This window comes from Scomber scombrus, chromosome 15, assembly GCF_963691925.1.
Source record: "Scomber scombrus chromosome 15, fScoSco1.1, whole genome shotgun sequence".
NCBI classification, from domain to species: Eukaryota; Metazoa; Chordata; class Actinopteri; order Scombriformes; family Scombridae; genus Scomber; species Scomber scombrus.
In genome coordinates this window covers 19,581,375-19,598,187 of record NC_084984.1, presented here as the reverse complement: position 1 = coordinate 19,598,187, position 16,813 = coordinate 19,581,375, and positions in this window count along the sequence as shown.

Sequence of the window (16,813 nt, the reverse complement as noted above, 5' to 3'; positions counted from 1 at the left end):
CCACAAAGGGTTGCTCCATCTTCTGCGGGCACAACATAGAGAGATCACAGTGAGCCTTTCTACCATCCGTTATCACCCAGTTTTCCCACAGTGTTAATGGAGGTCTGTTTTCCTATGGGAGAGGGAAAGACACCAGGTGAGCCACGATAGTTCCAGAATAGCTAACATAGTTAGATTGTGTTACGTTAGAACAATGTAGACTCATTTGAACTGATGATCCTCTTAACAGCCTGTTGGTAGAAGTCAAAGGGATGTTGCCTGATTGCTTTACAAGCGGACAGTGCTAAACACAAGTGTAAACATCCTTCAAGATGCTTTGTGATCCAATCACTCAAACTACTTGCTGAAATGATCTGGGACCACACAGCTTGTGTAAATGTTAATGCATCCCAGGCACAGGCAGCAACGAAATCTGGATACATGATCAGCTCAAGATGCATAATAGAGACAGGTGTAAACGACAATGTGTCTCGGCTGTCCACCTGTGATTGGATCACTCAAGATGCCTGTTAATGCCAGGTATAAATAGGGCCAATGACTCACAATGCTGCCTGGAAACTGGGTGAGGGAATGCCTCTCCTAATTACCTGATGGGCTGAAGGTGTGACCAGACGGACCATGCTGCTTGGAAGCCAGCTTAGTGAATTCCTCCCCTGATTACCTGATGGGCTGTAGGTGTGACCAGTGTCACGTCCTAGTGGCTACAATAAATCTCTTCTAACCTGAGCTTGGGGATCTGCCCCCTGTGCTAGACTGTGCTTTTAGGTACATAAACGTAATAGATCTGAGGAAAAACCTCTTCTCCCCAAAAATTGTACCTAAGGAAGTTACTGAAGGAAGTAATGAAAGAAAAAGAGATCCCCTCCCCTCAGAAGGCTTGTGGTAGAATCTGAGATTTTGGTCATTATAATACATTTATTAGAACGTTTTTGTAGGAGGAAATACAGAAAAAATACAATAATTGGATTATAATACAAGAATAGGATTACACAAATGCTAAATTGAGATTGAACTGTGTCTGTTAGATTTATAAACAGGGAACTGTTTACTAACAAGGTTGCTGGTTGTATCTGCTAAAAAGGTGGTGCAATGCCTGCTGCCCCAAAGTAGCCCAAAAAAGAACCTAACAAAAAGACTATTATTGCAGATAGAGCATGACTATGCTAATGCTGTATCTGCTGGGAAGAGCAATCAGCTTCATGGAAGCCAACGCAAGGAGCCAAAGACTGGAGTTGGAAGCTCAGCTGTTTGGAGCTGAGATGATGTTACAGATGGCAAACACAGATGGGCTGAAACACTATTATACCCGTACTGTGTTTGCCCATTTGGCACCAAACACAAGGTCACTGACAGCCACTTGAAAATGAACAACAAAGAGGTTCTCCTTCACAGTGGTGAAAACCTCTGCCATTCAGGCATCAAGGGGGCCCTGCAAAATACTGTAGCTCCCACTTACTGTCTCCAAATCTGACATGCTCCCACCTCTCTCTTCAGTCAATTGTCTGGTCTTTCCTACACACATCTTGTGCATTTCTCTATTTTGATCATGCATTTTCCTCCAAATTGTAAAGTACCTCACTAAAAAAGGATTTTCCCAAGGGGATGATATCGTTTTGAACTGGAACAAACATAAATACAACAAAAACAGACACAGTAGACAAAGGGTTTAAGACTGGGTGAGTGGTTGTGTTTCAATCCCTGGAGCAGAAAATGGCTGGTAGGCGTTGGAAGTGTGAAAGAGAGGTACTGGCAATGATAAGATAGGTAATCTCATCCAACATTTTTGTGCAAACATGAAAGAGGATTTCATCGCTGCTTATAAGAGCTGGTAAAAAGGTTTCTGTGCTTGTGGGAGACCTTTGCTTGTCTCAAGTCCATGAATTTTTTTTTTTTAAAAGGTCACATATCTGAAAATATCTATGAAGAGCTCAGGAACCAGCGAGATTATTTTATTTCACTGGTTGGCATTACGGTGAACCTAGTGATTTTCTATCGATCCTCCTGAGAACAAAAAGGTCAGTTTGCTGAGGCTTGAATGTAGGTGTTCATTAGTAGATCTGTAGTCAAAAAATATTGTAATTGATATCTTAAAACATTAAAACGGTTCAGAAAAATAAGTTCTGTGTTGATTATCGATGCAACACATTTCTGGCCTATGAGAATTGGCTTTAAACCTGATTTTTGTTTCTGCACCTCTCATAGTTGCCTTTGGTTTTACAAAACTGACTGAAAAACATTATGCAGCTCATTTAGCTCTCCTGTGGTGCACTTAGTATTCCACATGACCAAAAAGTTAATTTTAAACTTGACTTATATATGAGCAATGCATTAGTAATTTTTCCAAGGGCTTTAGGTTTATTCCATAGGCATAAAATATATTCAGTATCCTCGAGCTACTACAAACACTCATGCTGGCCCGACAATCCTCATTGGGTGATATCAAAGCACTTCCACCTTAAAACAGAATCCGGTATTTGACTCTGATGATTCAGAAAGCTTGCAGGATATCCCTGACTTCTCACACCTTACATAGAAGTATTGAGCTGCTTGCTTACTTCCTTGGGGCTATATGAAAATGTCTAAATTTGGATGAGCATCGAGCTAAAGTTAGGATTACAGGAAGTTAGACAGCCAGCTGCGGTTTTATGATGATAATAATCTGTACTGTGTGCATTAAGTTAATCAGTACTGATCTCACAATCTGTTATCACAATAATGTAGTTTTCCAGAAAAGAAGCTCGGCATAAAATAATATAGTTTGACATCTGAAGTAACTGAAAGGACATACATTTACAAAAATAAGTCACCATCATGGTCCTGCTGCACCACAGGTCATTTTCCAGAGTCATCCCTGAAATATTGTAATATAAAGCTCAATTCTGCAGGCAGTAAAAGTTAGGGAAAAAGCAAAATGTCTGCAACAGGCAGGCAATCAGAGCAGGCAACTAAGACGAAAGGGCATGAACAAGCAGGCAAAAACCCAAAAGGGCAGGTAAGGCTAAAAAAACAAGTCAGGCAGGATAACAAGAGAAGAAGGCTAGAACCCTACAGCTCAGACAGCAACAAACACAACATGGCAAAGTCTATAGGGAGCAGGTGTGCAGGTGGGTGTGGAAATCAGGTCTGAACACATTGAGGACATACGCAGGACATGGAGGTTGAAGTGGGAGGTTCTGAAATATCTATTTTTCACATAGGACATGTCACAGAAGGAAAAGCACAGGTGTAAATAATAACATATACGGTGACTGGGTTATATTTAGTTGCCTCAGTTTCAGGGTCCTGGATGTAACACAGTCATTATTAATGTCACTGGCAACACCTGTCTGCTGTGAAAAAGGCCTATGACAGAGGAGACAAGTGACTGGCAGACTGAGAGAAAATGAACTAGTGATTGCCACAGTGATATTTACCTGTCAAATATATCAGTGTTACGATATCTTATAACTCTACGATGAAAATTTGAGAGGCACATTTTTTTCTGCATATAGCATGTGATACATCAACACGCCATTTTTTAAATATATATTATATGTATGTGTGTGTGTGTGTATATATATATACAATTTTTACTGTTTTTTTGCTTATTCACCTTTTCCTTTGGTGATTGTTTTCTCTGTGTTCAGTTCTACTTGCTCAGTCACAGCATGCAATTTCACACTAAGGAGAAGAAGCCATGATTTAACTTCCTTAAGGGTTAGGGTTAGAGGGTTAGGATTTTAGGGTTAGGATTTTAAGGGGATCTTCCCCCCTCCAGAGACTAAACATTATTGTTATAACCGTAGCTTCAGAGAGCAGTCTCATCCATGTTGTTGGGATCCACTGAGTACAGAGGAGTAAAGCGTCGGCGTGCCATTAAAGCATGATCCAATTATGCAAGAAGAGATGAAGTAATCAACAACCAATATTTCCTGTAGTTAAGACTGTGACCAATCACAGTGAGCATTCTGAGAAGGGAGCAACCAGGCAGTAGCTGTTTTGCCATCAGAGATGCTGTGTTATGGTGGGCTGAGTTTACATGGCTTTTTGCATTGATATTAGCTGACGTCATGGTGAAAATGTCTCCATATAAAGAAGAGAAACCCCATGAGCTCTTCTGTTCTCCATCTCTGCTCTTCTTCTTTACATTTTTCAAAGTGACAATCAAAATTAACACATGAGACAACAGTAAATGGTTGTACAGGTTTCTGGCTGTGCACTAGTCTGTTGTATCTTAGTTTAATGCAAAAAAATTAAACAGTAAAGTTCTCTCACATGTCCAGATGCTTGTTTGGTTGAATTGCAAGATCAGTTTTAAAGGATCACCTAACAACTCTGACACATTTTTACTAACAAATTTCTTACAAACAGTAAACATACTCAAATGTACACTTAAACTAGTCCACTTGTTCTAGTCCTAGTCCTCAGATATTATGTCATGCTGTAAGGAGGTGCTGTTAATCCCACCGTTTTCTTCCAATAAAACAACTGATTATGCCCAGGAATCCCTAAAATAACCCAGAAAATAAAAAACAGAAAAGAGGCAGTCCCCATCCATTTTTCTGTAATATTGATTTAAAAAAAATCCAATCTTCACATTTTAGTGAGTTCACTCAGTCCGTGGAAGAGTATGATGAATCTCACCTGGACAGGACAAATGACCCTGATGCTTCTTTTGGCAAAAAACAACCATCAGTGTCATTCTGGTACATGTTGTTGAACGTGCTTGATTTGAACTGTTTGTCTATCATGCTGGCAGGCACAAAACTCCAGAGTTTGACAAAGTGAGGAAACATGCCCTGAAAGAAAAGCAGTCTTGTTTTTTGCAACCAGGCATGACAGTGTGAAAAATAAATGGCCGCCCACACACAAACACACACACACACACACACACACACACACACACACACACACACACACACACACACACACACACACACACACACACACACACACACACACACACACACACACACACACACACACACACACACATTAAATATGTCAAATGAAAGTAATAATTATACAGCAAAACTCTTGGGTTATTTGGCGTAATACTTCTCCCCAGCTGCTTGGTAATCCTATGATTGAGTCTCAGCTGTTCCCTCTTCTTCTCTAGGGGAATATTTCTCTTCTCCGTGACTCCTGAAATCCCAAGCCTCCATACAGTGCGGACTCACGCACACACACACACACACACACACACACACACACACACACACATACACACACATACACACACACACTCCAGATGCCTCTCCACTGCCTGGAGAAAGGCAGTGATGTCTCCTCCAAACTCCAGTTAAACAGATCCCCCTTTTATTCAGACTAAATAGAAATGATTGCAGTAATTTGGCAACTCGGGAATGGCTTCAGACAAAAAACCTTGAACATTATGCTCAGTGGACATACTAAACAGGCGCTGCGTTTTTGCCTACAGCCATGCAACAATCTTTGATGCTCAGCCAAAAGAAATCTGTGCCTCCATGTTTCCAAAAGAAAATGAAAAAAAAAGTTGTTGAGAATCCCTTTGCTGAAGGGATTCTCAAATATTTGAAGCCCATTTCTCGCCCACCCTGACAACTAAAGCTGAAGCGGGTTGCTGAATGGAAGTATTTTTGAAAAAATTATAAAAAATTTCACACCCCTCAGTTGTAAATGTTTGTATATTTATGCAGGTTTTACTGTATGTTTACTGCAATAGCATTCAAACTCCTTAGGTCAGTAACATTCCAGCAGTCCGCTGGATATTCGTACTCATATCATGAAATGTGTGATGTCTTTCCATTGCATGGCTAATCATCACATGTATGCATATTTACAACCCAGAGCAGTGAGCTCTGGACTTTTTGGCAGCACTATCAGCTGCAAGGCATGTGCTGCTGTGGCGGCGGCAGATGCCGGCAAACGCAGGAAAACATCAACTGGAAGCCGGTAGATGGCAAAGACACTTCTTCTTGCGTGTCAATGAATGCAGGATCAGAATCAGGGCAATTACTTACTCCAAGTTTAGTACAATTGACCCATACAGATACTACATTACTCACCGAAAATTAAGTTTAAATTTTTCATTGTTTTTCTCTGTAAATCCTTGTTATTTATTTATTTTGTATAGCTAGAGGAACTCTTGTATTAATAAAACAGCTTTAAACTTTTGTTTTCAGTCTCACTTTCACATTCATTACTGTATGCTCCAAATGCTGTTATTTTGGATGCTTCCAGCATGACTCATTTATACCTTCCTTGATTTTTCTCTCATTGATTTCAAAGTGTTTGTACAAACTGTTTCCATGTGCTGGAATTGCTACTCTGTTAATGTTTCTTCCATATCATTTTCTGATAAATATATTTAATTTACTTTCATGATTATAAAAGAACTGCATCTTCTTGATCATGTGCATTTTCTGATGTCCCAATGTAGGTCTGGGAAATAGATCAAACTAGTCAGTGTGAAAAGGAACATTCGTGGTGTGAGAGTAAGAGGATCAAAAGATACGGATAAACCTCAAAGAATATATTTATGTCCACTCTCTCGGTGCGATGAGACAGCCCATTTTCAGCATCTCGGCCTGCTGCTCAATCTTTCATCTTCTTATTTGAACACCTTGAGGCATCGAGGAAAGGGAATGATACATTATCGGCTGCTAGACGGGGTACAACTCCCTGATACAGTGTATTGTTTTTTGTTTCATCTCCCCAAACAAAACTGGGAAGTGAAAAGGACGATAGAACATGATAAAGTAGTCACCGGGGCATTGAGGGGATTGGCTGTTGCATGGACAAGAACACATTACACTAATGGATGAAGCCAATGGACTGCTCTTCAACCCCCACAGCCTTCCAAACTCCATCTACAACCTCTGTGCACTAATGTATCATCCATCCAAGGCATGCTGGACAATTGCTATCCTCCCTAAGAGATTATATGGGATGCTTTTTATGGGTGCATTTTGGAAGGGAATGCTCTCCTGAAGGAGCTCAGCTCTGAGTCTGAGAAAGGTTTATGTTGACCACGGACTGACGCATTAGCAGGGAAACACAAAAACACATTCTCAAATGTCAGTATCCTCACCTAATAATGTTGTTATTAGGAAGCACACAGGAATGCATGTCAGGAAAAGGTCTTTTGAAAGTATGAGCCACTTTGACAAACCATTTCTTCCAGATCCTTATCCTCACACTGAATGTGCTCCCCCTTTATAAAGATTGAATATCTTCAGTACTCCTCAGTGTCCTATCTTTTAAGGTTATGGGATTACATTGCGACACACTGCAAAGCGGAAAAATAAAAAAACACACCAACACACTCTGTGAAGTGAGGGAGCAATCTACTTTTCAGAGCCACCTTTCAAACCAACAAGCAGTGAGTAATTGACAATTCAAAAGATAGACTTTCCTCAAATAAATCTCAAAAGTCTATGGTTTAAGGGTAGGGGACAGAAAACCAGTCAGTGAAGACAAGGACAAAGATTGCATCATGACACATCACGTTATTTTAGAGCTGATGTGTGACAGCAGAGGTCTTATGGGATTCTGTAAACCGAGCAGAATTATTGATATGGTGAGTTTTGGTGACATACCCACAGGGAAGGCAGATTCACCTTGATTCAAGGTGGGCTTGACAGCAGGTTGTGCAACAAATACTTTCCTCCAACTGTTTCCCTTGAAATCTGCTGATTAAACCATGAAAGAGAATTGTGGGTTCATGGAAGCCAAACAACATTTTTACGGCCAGACTTTGATGTGAGTTCTGTGTTGAGCCAATTTTATGGCAGCCTCTTACTTCCTATAACAGCCCCTGTTTCATGCTAACCTGATTGGACAGCGGATGCAGAAAGGAAAACATCCACACTGACATAGTGAAGCAGCATTCTAAATTGATGATAATGCTCATCAGATTTTAGTGATGCTAGGCAGGGTGCATATACTGTATATCCAAACGTCTGATGTGAATAATCAGAGTTAGACAGAATCATTAGAAAAGGCTGACTTTGTTCACCAGATCGATTATTGGCTGCTGTCTCTTTTGACAAACTTCCAAGTGCACTTTCCTTATTCAGTTGGCTTGTTTTGAGCAGTCAGGCATGTTGGCTTTTAGAGAGATGTTGGTCTAAGAACTAATGAATGCCTCACACTTAAGAGTCAAAGGTTATGGGAGCCGTAGACCTTCGGAAATTCTTTATCTTATTACTGGTCCGTAAATTACAGTTCTGGGTTGAGAAGAAAATGGGTACTTACTCAGTCACTTATTTCCTCCTATCTTCTTTAAGTGCACTTGAGGAATCGTGACATGGGTATTGGCACAACTGATCATAGTCCCATATGCCCGCTGGGGACTATAATCATAATAAAGTCCATGCCTTGGGGAATGAGGCCAACATACCCAGAAGCGGATATCTATCACATTCATATTGCTCATATTGCTGCAGCTAAAGTCAGCCAACAGACAACACAGACAGATGTGAGAGCAAAACAACATTGTGGAGGCTCTCTCACCTCAGCCACTTATTTCTAGATGGGAGGAAAATCAATACTGTTAGGGAGATTTACTACAGTGAAGAGGGAAAGATCATTTACACAAGAAGAGGACTGTTTTGAGTGTTTTTTTTTTCTTCCAGTCATTCTTGTTTTTACTCTGTAACAAACATCCCTAAAGCTATAAAAGCCATTAAAATCCCTTTTCTGAGACAGGGAAAGCTTTTCACTCCTTTATTTGATCTTGTGATGACAGCTACTACTGCTACTACAATATTTTTTGTTGTTGATATTTTCTAGCAGTAACTTAAAATATATAGTTTTAAATCTTAGTAATGATTTCAGACTCGCCAAGAGAATATTCAGTTTTATCAAGAGAGATTCATTGAAAGAAGTAGGAACTTTGAGAGATACAGTGAATCTTCTTATACTTACAGTACCAGTCAAAGGAAAAAAAATTGTAACACATTAGTTATTTGATTATTGTTAGGGTTTTGTTTGTTTGTTTTAAAAAAAAAAAATGTATTTGTTGTTTTTTTACAAGAGTTTATAGTCTTTTTTTAGTCAGTAAAATGTAAGTCTTATTCATGTATTTTTAATATTTATTTATACTAGGTATTGGTATCTCTGATGTGTACATGGTGTTGTTCTCACAACATTAGTAACACATGCACTACTACTAGTTTACTAGTTTGTACCCGACTTCCATGGTCACTGGAGTCCATTTGTCATATTTACTACTACTCTCTCCACTACATCCACTACAAACACATTTGTATCTTTCAAAGTGAGGTATAAAAAATACATTTGGTCACTATACTGAAACTCAGACTGGTTTCTATACTTATGGACACTAGCATCGTAAACCTACATGAGGGTAATATATGGTGCAGGAGACTGTTGCCTCCTCATCTGCCAACAACAACCAAATTCCAAACAACAGTCCCCTCGTGTACCGAACATGCATTTCGTAGACGGACTGTGGATGGACTGTCTCTGGTATGACATGCTATGAAATCTTATTTCTCTTTCCATCAGGATGTTGTAATAAGCACAAACAAACATAACTATGTGTCTTGTTGTCTCCTTGACCTCCATTCAGCAATATCCTAACAAATATTTTAGCCTCTGTTAATGAGCAGCCCTCTTGCTTTATACAGGCAGGAGAAACAGCCAAACAACAAATGTTGTTAACTTGGTTGAATGTCTCCCTGACCAACTCCGGAGGTGGTTCGGGTGGTTAGATTAGTCTCATTCTCAATGTGTCTCGAGTGCATTTACACGTCTCGGCAAAGAGCTTTCTGGTTACAATCTAGTCAACCAAGGTGGTATTAATACCATGTTAATGGCGTTACTGAGTGCACCAAAACACTTAACAAGAATAATTGTTTGATGCTTTTAATGTAGGGTACTTGGAAAAATTAGGTGGGGTGTTGCTACACAGTGGAAATAACAGATTCAAAATATTTGAGAATTTTTTAACTCCAACTGGAGGCACCTCATGCTTATTAAGGTGTTCAACTGCACACATAAATAATCACTGGATTTAATTTATATTATTTTGTCAACAGGTTCCAAGCTATTGGTATGTGTAAATACAGTATGATAAATTACAGTTATCTTAAAAATGACCGATCACTAACATTTTATTTTTACACACTGAGTTAACTTAATTCTAATATATAAAGAAGTTAATCACAAAAATGTCCAAAAAGTCCTTGTTGAAAGAGAAAGAATACTCATCTTTTTTGTTGTTGTTCCTCTTGTAATTCTTTCCTACCAAAAATGATAAAAAAAACAATCTGAAAAAAATCTGCATTTGTCATTTCTGCTGTAAAATAAATGGAATAAAGCACAGACAGTGGTGAGTAATCATTGTTTGATGATTTGGAGCTGAAACAATATCAAATCATCCAGTTTTATTCTCTACCATTAAGTGTAATCTCCATGCTTTATGGATCATTCAGAACGAAGTATACATTCATGAAGTACACATTATGATATGTCATTGTGGCCCCTGTATAATCTCCTTATTTATGATTAACATCCTGGATCCTGTCATAGCGTATAGTCTGCACTTGCTTTGTTCTTGTTGTTTAAGAATATTCTGTGTCCCTGTTACAATGACCCATTACTTTTACAGTTACCTGTTTCCATGTTTATGTGTTGTTGATCTCTCAATAACCTTTTGTCTTCCTATTATTTCTTTCCTCAGTCTTAGTTTTATGTGTCTGTCTTACCCGATGCAGTCTCCAAACACCATAGTTTTAAGTAAACTGCCAAGCTCAGTCCATAGTTGGCTTGTGCGTAACTGAATTGTCTTTAGACTGTGTGACAGCAACGACCATGTAAGTTTATTGTCTGTCACGCTGTGTGAGACGGGTCTAATAAAATCTTGACCCCAATCTGTGCCAGACTGCACAATATCAATTTAAGGCATGTCAGATTATATGAGGAATGCACTACAATGTAAATAAAAACTATATGAAAGCAGAAACATGTCATCAGTTTGTGTCATCCATCTGTGCCACTCATATGATTGAAAATGCATCAAAGTCACACATTTCACCACCATTGGTCTGGCTTGTGTGTGCCATGAATGTGTCAAAGGAAAACCCATGTTTTCCCCCTAAACTTTATGCAAAATTGGTACTCATCTAATGTTACATCGGTCTATTGTGCATTTTTTCTTTGTCATGCTCTGATTGATTGGTTGGTAGATATGGGTTATAGCAGTGGTGACATACTGTTTGAATTTTTTGCAGGCTATTAGGTCACCAAAGCTCTGAAGCCATTGCTGGACATGTCTCTCAATGCGATATAGAACCATCATTTTGGATTGACATGGATTTCAATAGGTTTCTCTCACAATTGTCAGCTTTTGTCTCTGACAGCCGTAAAATTGCAAAGTAGAATTGGGACATCATGTTGTTTAGCAGCTCTAAACCAAATACTTGAAGTGAGGAAAGCTGTCTATAACAATGTGTCAATGCTCTGGCATGTTGAGTTATTCCTAGGGCAAACAGGCTACCCACCAGCGGAATTCTGTGGCCATGTCTGCTCCAGATCATGAGTCTCCTGGGACTGGACAGTTGAATGCCGGTATCACATCTGAGTAAATTCATACCTGGAGCTTTCACTGGAAAGGTTCTGCTCATGTTGTGCTACAAGGAGATCCATCATATCCATATTTCCTTGCACTGAGAGTTGCTACATCTTCACCAAAAGTAAAAGAATGAAAAATAATAAAAGAAAAGGTGTGGGTGTCAATTTATTGGACAAGAACAATTGATTCCAAACCCCATTGCTGGCCTCGGGCTTTTGTTGCAAAAGAAAAGGAACTAGAATCCCTCTGAGAGATCTGCTTATTTGGGTACTCTCCACTGCGAACTCACACTTGGAAAAGTGCAGTCATACACTGAGGGATGGTGCTCACTTGAATGCCAGTCAGTCTAAAAGCTAAAGCATTTATTACAAGCAACTGTATGTAATTTACATTGTAGCATCTGTCCTGAAGAAGAGACAAACAAGCTCAACAAGGGCTGGATCTTAAAAGTCTAGTTTTAATCATTTTTGTTGTTTAAACTGTTACTACAGAACACTTAACAGTTTATCATTTGACCTGTGAAACATCAAATCATTGACATATAAAGATGGATAATGCGTCTCCACTTACTAACACTAAACAAAAGTGAAGCCAAAATATCTTCTTTTTCGGAGGCTGCCATCTTAATTGTATGTAAGCCATGGTCTGCACAGTAGAGTCGGGCAGTGGGATGATGACCCAGGAGACATGCCCCATCAGCCATCATGCTGCCTGACGTTTGAGAACGGCTGTCACAACTGTCAACTATGATGTCACACCCCTTTTTATATCATCAAATAACTAATTAAAAATAAATCAGAAAAATTACCATTTGGACAATCATCAGCATGATAAGACCTACCTAAGATGACAGACATCTTTGGGAAAAATTGTGTAAAACATGTACTTTAGTTTTTGTTTGACATGGAGGGGGTGGGACTTATTACCTATACTGCAGCCAGCCATCAGGGGGTGATTGAGATATTTTAGTTTCACTGTTGGGAAGCTGTCATAACAGTCAATGTTGCAACTATATTGTGGTTGGAGGGGTTATTATCCCAAAATCCTGTCAGCAGGATTGAAACAATCTGCAATCAGCTTTCATTGCTGCCTTGGTGATCCAGGACAGACTAGGACAGAATGAAGAATGACATGCAACTAAAATACATATTCAAGACCTTGTATTGACATGACTCACGGAGCCAAACACTCTTCTTAATCAAATAAGTGCCATTAAATCTTCTGTATATGACTTGATATGCAGTCCTATTTATAAATCCTTCATCTTAACCTTTTGACAATTGTGTTTGACCATTTTGGCAACAGCCAGAGCAGCTTCACCCAAGAAACAAGACATCCATAACAGTGCATCTGCGATAAGTGGCAGTCCATTTCCTTTCGCATTAGGGCCCGGCCAAAGGGAAATGTTTTTTTCCGCCTGTCATTGTACACAACAGCAAATCCATCTTTCATCTAACCCAGTGACTCGATCAATTATGCATGCAGGCTAAGCACGCCTTTCTTCCTCAAGTACATGAAAGCATCGTGGCTGATATTGTGAGGCTCCAAGGTGTTTGGGTACAATGACAGTGTATTGTCCTCATCCTTTATTTCACCACTGCTTGTAACCAGACCTTCAACACTTACATAATACATTTCATGATGAAACTTAGGTATGGGGTTAGTCATCTAATATTTTGGCAGAGATGTAGCTCTACACCAACCTGCAACCCAAAGAAATAAAAAGTGAACCTGCATCCATAAATGTCATGATCATTAACATTGAAAAGCCTGCTACCAATGAAGATCCAGCAGTTTTGAATCATACTTGGACAACAGTTGTGAGGCTGTTTTCTGATGCTGCCAGGCCACTGTCAACCACTGTCAGTCAGAACTGATTAAACTGATTAAACTGATTAAACTGCACCCACACAGTCTTGATGAAGTAGATTAGAACACTTCATTATACAAGGATAAATTATTCTGAACTCATTGACTGTTGTTTATTTAGTCATACATATTATATAGAAATATCCCCTATACTCAAAAATGTGTCTTTGGGTGTGGGGGCTACTTCTGCTTATATTTATTATTGTTTTTTTTTTAAACAACTCCTATCAGTGATAACCTCCCTTAAACCTATCAATGGAACTGATTAAGTTTATAACCTGGAATGAGAACCATTTATTAAATGTTTGTTTTTACTACTCACCCACAGCATCTAAACAACTTTTCACAATAAACTGCAGCACTAGGTGAGAAAGTCCTCTCTCTCCATTGTTATTTGCACTATTTATAGAACCCCTAGCAGCCACCATTGCCAAGACACACACATCACTGGAATCCAAACCATCAACACAAACAATGAGGTCAGTTTATATGCTGACGATTTATTAGTGTATTAAAAAAACATCAATATCATTACCTGCAGTGTTCAAACTCATGGAAAGACACCCCTCCGTCTCTGATTATTCCATTAATTGGTCAAAATCCAGCTACTCCCACTCAATCAACACCAGTGAAAGGCTTCAACCCCAAAATTACCTTTCAATATCTCAACTGGTAACATTCCATATCCGGGCATTGATATTTCTTCCAATCCTTCAGACGTCTTTCTCCACAATTTAACAACTATCCTTAAAACCATTGAAGAGCAATTGTCTTACCACTCTCCCTTGCAACAATAAAAATGTCAGAAATGTCAAAACTGAAAAACCAGAATGCAATGAAGTGTCCATCAGAGAGCTACTATTTTTTCCTCAACAACAATTAAAAAAAACAAAAAAACATCAGTCTTCAGATTATTACACACTGTATTTCTCAGGTATCAGCCATGGCTCCCTTGACTGTCCTCAATTGGTACAAAATGCTGCTGCTCGACTTATTACTGGAACAATGAGGCATGCTCACATTACCCCAGTGCTTGCCTCGCTACATTAGCTCCCTGTTAAATTTTGCATTGATATAAAAATCTCATTGCTCATTTTTAAGGCCTTTATATAGCCTTGCACCTACATACATCTTTGACTAGTTGACCATGTATGTGCCTCTTGATGACTAAGGGTGGTCTGGCTTTTGCTCTTACACATCCCACACTATGGAACTCTTTACCTACTGTACTCAGACACACTAATTCAATAGCTTTTAAATTTCTTCTTAAAACTTTTCTCTTTGTAAAAACCTATGGAAATGTTTGATTTATTTGATCTTATTTAATTGATTTATTTGATCTTATTCACTTAATTGTCTCATCTTTCTTTTTATTTTTAATTCTTTCTGTCTGCAAAAGTGCTGTATAAATGAAGTTTATTGTGATTATTGTGCTTATTATTATGCTAATTGCCACAACTCCATAACACACCATCACCATGTAAATTCACCTCAATTTGGAACAACAGATAATATTCACTTTGTCATCATTCTGAAGGGATGACACCCTATCTGTAAATTCAAAAAATTTATTTCAACACACACACACACACACACACACACACACACACACACACACACACACACACACACACACACACACACACACACACACACACACACACACACACACACACACACACACACACACACACACACACACACACATCAGACACAATTTATGATTAAGAGTATAATATTTTATATACAATGTGTCTGGATGGGTAAACCAAACAAAAAAGACCAACCATATACTCCTATAACAGAATCCACTCTTTCCATAAGTCATTAAATGAAATACAACAACACATATTTCAACACTAAATTCTCGACAGATTGTAATAAACACCCAAAGGACTTCACAGCTCCTATCAGCCAGCCTGCTCAGTCAGTGACTTTGCTGTTTGTTTCAGTGTAATAGAGTTGTAGCATGAGATATTTTACTTATTAGCATACCCAGTGATTTGGGGAGGCAGCTGTACTGTAATTGTGGAGGATGTGCGGAAGAAAGTAATTAGATCATTGTGATGCTGTGTTTTGCCTGCAGCTGTCTGTTTTTCATCAACTTTTCTAACTGGGTTTGTCAGATCCCTCCTTCTTCATTTGTACACAAGTTGAATAACATTTTTATTTGTGTATGATCATTCACTGAGCATTGAGTGATGGTTGTTTAATATGCATTGGTTGTAGCAAGGGATTTTACACAATGTCCACGGGATACTTTTGGTTCAAATAAATACTATTGCATTTAGATTAAGGAGAGAACAGATGTAGGTGATGATTTGTGTTGTGCTTTAAAATAACTGATACAAATTTTGCTTATTTGATTACCACAGAAAGCTGAAGTTAATCTACAAGCACATTACAAATTGTTAGTGGACTTTGTTTTCTGCTTTTGTAGCTGACATCCAGATTGCTGACCATATCCTTTCTGTTAATAATAAAATAATAATAATGATGAACCTTATTTAAATAGCACATTTCATGCAGATATACAGCTCAAAGTGCTTTGCAACAAAGAAATTACATGCACTTAGTGCTTCACATGAAAATAGGCATAACATGAACATAAAAACATGTTGGAAACATAAATGCAAATTAATATGGAATATAAATCCCACTTCATAATAAAAATAAGAATATATTAACAGTGAGAAATATAATACATATAATGCATAACTGCTCTGATCTTTTCCCATTAGGTTCTTTTCAAACACAAGGTTTCCATTACAGGAAGGGGTCCTATCAAATATTAAATTGCGCTAAAATGCTGTGCTGGGCTGCTGCCATGGAAATATGGACTGTCATTTGTTCTCTAAACATTACATACTTCTGTTTTCTGGATGATTGTCTGCTGGCAAAGAGGCAGGGAGGCAGTTCTTATATACACAGCTAATGGCTTTTCCTTTCATTACTGGTCTTCCTCTGAGTGCACCGAAATTAAGCTCCATATTTCCAAAGATGAGGGTGTCAGGTGTGGAAGTGATTCTTGTAGTTTGTCTAAATAAACAAGAGGAACAATCCTCTCTAAAAGTTTGAGGTTCTAGCCATAGTTGGTAGGCTGAACCTGACTCTGCCTATTGTCTCCGGGGGTCTCAAATGTTGCTTATGTTGCTGTCACCTCATGTCTAATTATTTAACCCTGTGAGGTCCTTTCACAGTGCCCAGCCACAGAAGCAGGTTACCTTGGTAGCCAATGATCACACTACATGTCTTTGTCTGCTGGTGTGAGCTTAAAGTACTCTATTGTAATGATAGAGCAGATGAACAGCTTGTCTTCACAGATGTATTTATAGTCAACCTTTATCTCTGCTAAAAGGGATGAATAAAAGCGGTGGTAGCTGC